This window comes from Henckelia pumila, chromosome 1 (assembly GCF_033568475.1).
Source record: "Henckelia pumila isolate YLH828 chromosome 1, ASM3356847v2, whole genome shotgun sequence".
NCBI classification, from domain to species: domain Eukaryota; kingdom Viridiplantae; phylum Streptophyta; class Magnoliopsida; order Lamiales; family Gesneriaceae; genus Henckelia; species Henckelia pumila.
Genome location: NC_133120.1, coordinates 39794813 through 39801527, shown reverse-complemented (window position 1 = coordinate 39801527; position 6715 = coordinate 39794813). Strand labels below are relative to the sequence as shown.

The following is a 6715-nucleotide window of genomic DNA, read 5'->3' as shown; positions in this document are numbered from 1 at the left end:
AAAAGAAGCGCTAATCTTTGGCCCAATGAAAAGCCCAATATTGTTCATTCTTCTCTTATCTCACTTATCGTTTCTTTTCTTCTTCTCTTTCTCAATTCTTTTCTTTTAATTTTCTCTTCTTTTCTATTTTTCTTCACTTTTTCAAATAAAATCAATAATTCTCTGTAAGCACAAAAACAACAAAACACCGCATGAATCTGCTCAAAACAAACAATTAATAATTAAAATCATATATAAATTAAGAGTATAAAATACACTTATCAGCTATCCATTCGAGTTCCAGTCCTCGAAATCCTCTTGTTAGATTCAGTAACAAATGTAGACACAACATCCTCCAAAGACGCTTTACCTTCCCCTTGATTTGTATTGAATCCCGGAGGGGGTTTCAACACATTCTTGTTGTTGGCATAAGAAAAGTTTTCATGGTTACGTAAACCAGGATGATAAGCATTAGGTGGAGGGTTACCTCGATAGTTTCCATAGCCTCTGGGATTGATATATTGAGCTTCCTCAGGTGGATGAGATTCTTCTATGGCAACCGACACACCTGCAGGTTCTGCGATATTCACCTTGTTCAGAGAAGCCACTTGTGTACTCAACGCAGATAGCTGTGCAGTAATGGATGTAAGAGGATCCACACTGTACACTCCTTTCTTGACTCCCATACGTTCAGATGGTCATTGATAACTATTGATAGTCATCTGTTCCAGCATATCATAAGTCTGAATGGGGTCCTTGGCAATTATGGTACCTCCAGCAGTAGAGTCCACAGACATTCTTGTAGGCGTATTCAGTCCATTGTAGAAAAACTCTATTTCTTCCCAATCTGAAAAATTATGATTAGGACAATGCTGTAACAAATCTTTGTACCTTTCCCATGCCTCGTATAGCTGTTCTGAATCATGCTGTTGAAAGGTACTGATCTCAATCTTTAGCTGGGTTGCCTTGGATGGTGGAAAGAATTTTTCTACGAATTTCACAGCCATGCCCTCCCAAGTTGTTATGCGTCCTAGTGGCAATGACTGCAGCCAACTCCGTGCCTTGTCCTTGAGAGAAAAAGGAAACAAACGTAAGCGTATTATATCCTCAGAAACACCATTTATTTTAACAGTATCAGTAATCTCAAGAAAAGTGCGCAAGTGTAAGTGAGGATCAGCTGTGACAGTTCCATTGAATTGGTTCTGCTGAACCATGTTGATTAAGGCCGGCTTCAACTCAAAGTTGTTGGCATTTATTGTCCCTCTAGCGATTACAGAATAGTGAGCCTGGATTGTTGTCCTGAAATGATCTCTAATTGGCACCAAAGGCAATTCATTGACATCTTCTTCAGCCATGTTTAATTGTTCTTCTCTCCTAGCTTTTCTCAAAGCTCGTGCAGTTCGTTCAATCTCTGGATCAAAGAGAAAAGAATTCGCACTTTGAGATCTTCGCATAAACTACAATTAAGAACAATAACAATTTATTAGTACATAAATCAAAATAAAGAAATTCTCTAAATTAAAACTTCGACTAATTGGTAACAAGACTAAAAAATAATCAAAATTACTCTCCGGCAACGGCGCCAAAAACTTGTGAAAATTTACTCGCAAGCGTACGAGTGTCAAATTTTAGTATAGTGAAAGAGAGATTGTCGATCCCACGAAGAGTAATTTGAAAAATATTCAATACTTGTAATTAAAATACTCTTAATTTTATCTAGAAAATCAAACTTCGAGAATTTTGCAGAAGAAATAAAATAAATAATGAGGAATTATCAAGCTCACACACACACAAATTTCAAGAAATTATCAATCAGAGAAAAATAGTCCAGAGGTTTTGATTTCACTTGGTCTCGACAGTATTCAATCCTAATTAATCTATTTTATGAATTTCTTTCGATTAATAACCAAGAACACTTAGATTATTCTATTCCCCTCTCCCGAGCAACAAATAGAGTGTATCAACTACAGTTCGATTTCAATATCCCTATTAAAAATCTAGATGTAGTGATATGTGTAAAATGATGTTCCTTAAAGGTTCTATTCAAGCTATATACTCTCCCGAGCTATATAAACAATTAACAGTGTAGTTTCTATTGATCCTACTCAAAATCCCCTCTCCCGAACAATGATTCTAAGTAAATATAACAACTCAATTTATGGCCAGTAAATTAAGAAGACCTTCAATTCTTGAAACACAATTAATCTATAGAAATTCAATTTATTAAAATCAAAGATTCATGAATATGTCTCAACCAAGCTACGTCAACCTCTAGACTAGAAAAGTTTAGTTCATGCTCAAATTCAATAAAAACCTAATCATGTTTAATTTCTCAAACATAATTCAACAATCAAAAGAAAATAAAAAGAAGAAACAAAGCCGTAGTCTTTCTTCCGTGTCCGGTCGAAAAGTCTTCGTCTTCGTTCCCAGCAATCTTCAATTCTTCAACTCAAAAACTCACAAAAGTGCTCTCCAGAATATTGTGTGTATTGGCGGCTGATAGATGATTTAATGACTCAGAAAAACCCCTTTTTATATGACCTAACAATCGTCTAAAATAAACCCAATAAAACCCCAAAGTTTCCATAAACAATCGGACTCTAATTTTCCATACAGACGACGGCGCAGGCGCCCCATAATCGGCGCGGGCGCGCCTCCACTTCGCACGACAATCCTTCATAATTTTCTTCAGCGGCGCGGGCGCGCTGATGGTTAGCGCGGGCGCCCTCTCAACTCAAACTATCTTCTTGAACTCCTCAACGACAGCGCAGGCGCGCCTTGAATAGGGCGTGCGCCCCTTGACTTTGAAATCAGCCTTTTTCTTCTCTTTTTCAACTCTTAAATCTCCTTTTAAACTTCCATCTTTTAGGCTTATTTCCACTTGAACACATCAAAGTCCATAACTTCCTACAACCACAAAAACAACAACAATTTCACGCAATATCTACCAATAAATTCCAAAAGTCAAGTAAAACTATATACAAATTAAGTGCACAAAATGCACTTATCACATGTCTGCATAACATACTCCCGGATTTATTGAGTAGTACGTCGCATTTTACTGGAAAAAAAGAAGTATTGAAGAATTAAGATGAAGTGTTGTTGCCATAGTTGGAAGTGTGAAGAATAAGCCATGCGCCTTTGCGCTTATGGTTTGCGCTTGGAGGATAGTTGCTTGCACAAGAAGTTGTGCAAACGCACTACTTGTTTGCACATGGGAAGGATGAGTTGATGCGTGTTTGCACAAGAAAGTTGATCATCTGCGCTGTTGTGATGTGCGAGTGATTTGCGAGATAAAAGAGGCCGCTCGATCGGTCAATCTTTACCGATCGAGCGGTGCCAAGAATTGTGAAAACAGAAGGTTGTTAAAAGTATGCTCGCTCGATCGGTCAATCTTTAACGATCGAGCGAGATATCAGGCGCAGGAAAAAAAAATTTCAGAAATTTAAAACTCTTATTTTGCGGGCTTTATTTCGTGGGCTTTCAAGACCATATAAATAGGATCTTTATAAGAAAGAGAGGGGATCATCGGATCATAACGCAGAGATTGGAGACGGCTAGAGAAGAAACATATGGCGGCTAGGTTTTATTTTTCTTGTTCTTAGTTTTAATTCATTTAGTTTTTGTACTTGGTTAAGGAAGACGAAACCCTTGATTTTATTTACTTTGTGAGATTTTGATTTTTAGTGTTTAATTCAATTTGAGTATCAAAAGTTGTTCTGATTTATTTCATGCTTGTGTGTTTGATTATTAGATTGATCACCTGATAATTCTTTCATACAATCTATTGCTAAATTAGAATTCAAATCCGTAATTGTTTGAATCATCTAATTTGTGAAGCAACTATGATTAATATTTTCTGCTGTTGAATTTGTTAAATCGTAGGTGAAAGAGTGGGTGCCCGGTTAGCCAACTTGTGGCTAAGGGCTTTTATGACTCTATGTAAAACAATCTTTTGTTTAATATAATTTACACTTTTATAATGGCATTGACTTTATCTTTCTTCATATTGTTATATTATGATATACTATTGTTATTTTGATAAAGACCTTGAATATACTATAGTGTATGTAAGATGTGGTAGCACATGGGGATGGCTATCATGAAACACATCTTATAGTCACTGTATATTCTAAACTGTTCCTAGTCAATTGAGTCGTCCGCAAATAAGGAAAAGGATCGCTCGAGATTGAGACTAGCATTTGCGATGCCGAGTACCACGTTTCATTGGTATGGAACATAGAGATGTTCAAAACATGCAAATGGATATTCATATGATGAATGATCGAACTACCCTATTCATACTTTCCAAGTGGTTATCACTTATCGAGTGGATAAAGTCCGCGGTTTTGGTTGTACACCATTAGTCCTTATTACTTGAAACATCATTGAGACTCTATATGCTAGTACTGTACTTTGACTCGTTTACCGACTCTATTGGGGTCATCAGATGTCGGGATTGGGTACAGTTACGACACATATAGGAGTCGATGCTTTGTTGTTAAGGATTCACCACATACTTGCGAGTGTGGATATCCTATGCGATCTGAGGAGATATTAGTGTGACGAATCTCTGTCAAGAGTACATGATGTGTTTTAGGTTATTTGGTGTTCCTAGTAACACATGCGATGTCATTAATAGATCTCCAAGATGTAATGCATAGTTATCGAATCTCGAACGACTCTCGATATACCAATGGTTGTTGATTCGATCGGGATATATGGGTGAAGGGACCGTACTGTACGCTAACAAAAATCTACTGGTTCTTGCAGGCACTATCAGTAATACCTAGAGAATCATGGGGCGATGTTGCTAGGCGCTCTTACCATGATTCGATGGGTAAGTCGGAAATTGTTGTTCTGAGTCACAAGGAGTTGTGAGCCCACGGCTAGCTGTATTCCTAAACCATTGAGGGTTACACAAGTAATGGATTACTAAAACCCCGTAGAGATAGTTAAATTTAAAGAGTTAAATTTAATGAAAGAGAAGTTGGACTTCTTAACTAAAGGGAGTGGGATTTCCTAAAATAACATAGGGATGGGCATTTTTGGAAATCAATGAATTCGGATTCAGAAAAATTATCTTGACTCTAAAAGATGCAGAAATGGTTTCTGTGTACATTGATAAAATCAGTTTATCAATCGGAGTCACGATGAATTTTATATTAATTTCTAGAACAACGGGCTTGGCTTGTTGGGCTTAAGTTATGGATTGTGGGCCCTAAGGAGTTAGAGTCCTAATGCAATTATAACTTAATCTAGTCTAGAAATTATCTATAAATATATGTACTATGTTCGAAAATCATATAAGATTTCAGTCTTGCAATTTTCGAATTTCAGCCTATATTATTCAAGGGATTTTCGAAATCCTCTGTCCCTTTTGGAGAAAAATTCGGGTTGTGTTTTTGTGAAAAATTACAATCTGAATTAACAGATCATATCTGTTTATTCTCTACGCAAACTTCTGATTGATTTCTAGTGCAGTCAATCAGAGGGTTTTGTTTTCTATTCGTGGACCTGATTGAAGAAACGTTCGTTCATCAGTTCCGGGGATATACAAATAGAGCATATTAAATTCTGTTGGTGTCCATAATCTCGCTTCGAGATTTCAAGGTAAAATATTTAATAGTGATTATTTGTTTTACTTACACTAATTTAATCATAAAAGTTTTGATACCCATATATGGAATCGTTCCATATTAATAAAATAAATTTTTAAACTTCCGCTGCACCGGGTATCAATTCTAATTGATCTGAACACGTTTTCCAACAGTGGTATCAGAGACAGGTTGATCAGATCAAACGATTAAATTAATCGATTGTACAAAATTTTTAAGCCTCGGTTTTTTGAAACAAAACGAAAATTTAAAATTAAATTTTAATGGGCAAATCGGGCAGCGATCGTCGCTGCCCGGGGCAGCGAGCGTCGCTGCCCAGCCCGGGCCCCTTTTTGGGGTGCGGGCTGCCTGGGATTGTCTCGGGCAGCCCGGAAAAATTATTTTTTTAATTTTTAATTAAAATTTTAATTTTTTGAAATTCTAGTTTTTGATCCGATCGAAAATTGTTTTTGATTGGTTCACGAGGCATCGGATCGAATTGTTCGAGTCCAAAAATTTTAAAATTCATTTTTAGATAAATTTGAATTTTTGGAAAATTTATAAATTTTATCCGTTAACTTAAATTTTATAAAATTAATTATTTTGGTACAATTGATGATAAGATATGATCTTATGGATGGATAAGATAAAATATAATTTTATCTTTTAAATTATGATGCTTTTGCATGTTTATCCAATTATTTAATTATTGAATTAATTAATGGATAAAGGATGATCGATTGCCATGACCAATGTTTTAGGTGTATGTTAGGTGATTTACATTTGTCTTATTGTTGTTGGTGTTTATTAATGGGCTTGGTTTTTAGACCAATATGATTGTCATATGTAATAAAAGTGGGCCTGGTTTATGGCCCGTTCCCATCCCAAAAAATGTATCCCATATTTGTCATCGAAATTTATTGTAAATTTATTAGACTTAGTGGGAGACAAAGATTTGAAGAAATGATGGGCCCAGCAGATAATCAAGACCGAAGAAATGTAAATTGGAAGCACAATGTAATAGGATTGCATTGCATACTTGCATATCACCTAGGATTGGACTTAGACTCGTGATTGGCAACAACGGGTCGATTAGTTAATGGGATCGATCATCCTTAAATAATATATGATATTATTGA

General features: G+C 36.0%; 1 non-coding gene across 1 annotated transcript; it reads left to right on the top strand.

Moving 5' to 3' along the window:
* The first annotated feature begins 831 nt into the window (after positions 1-831).
* LOC140876970 (small nucleolar RNA R71) lies at positions 832-937 on the top strand. Its single transcript, XR_012149192.1, has one exon. It is a non-coding gene; the product is annotated as a small nucleolar RNA R71 (small nucleolar RNA).
* Positions 938-6715: the final 5778 nt, after the last annotated feature.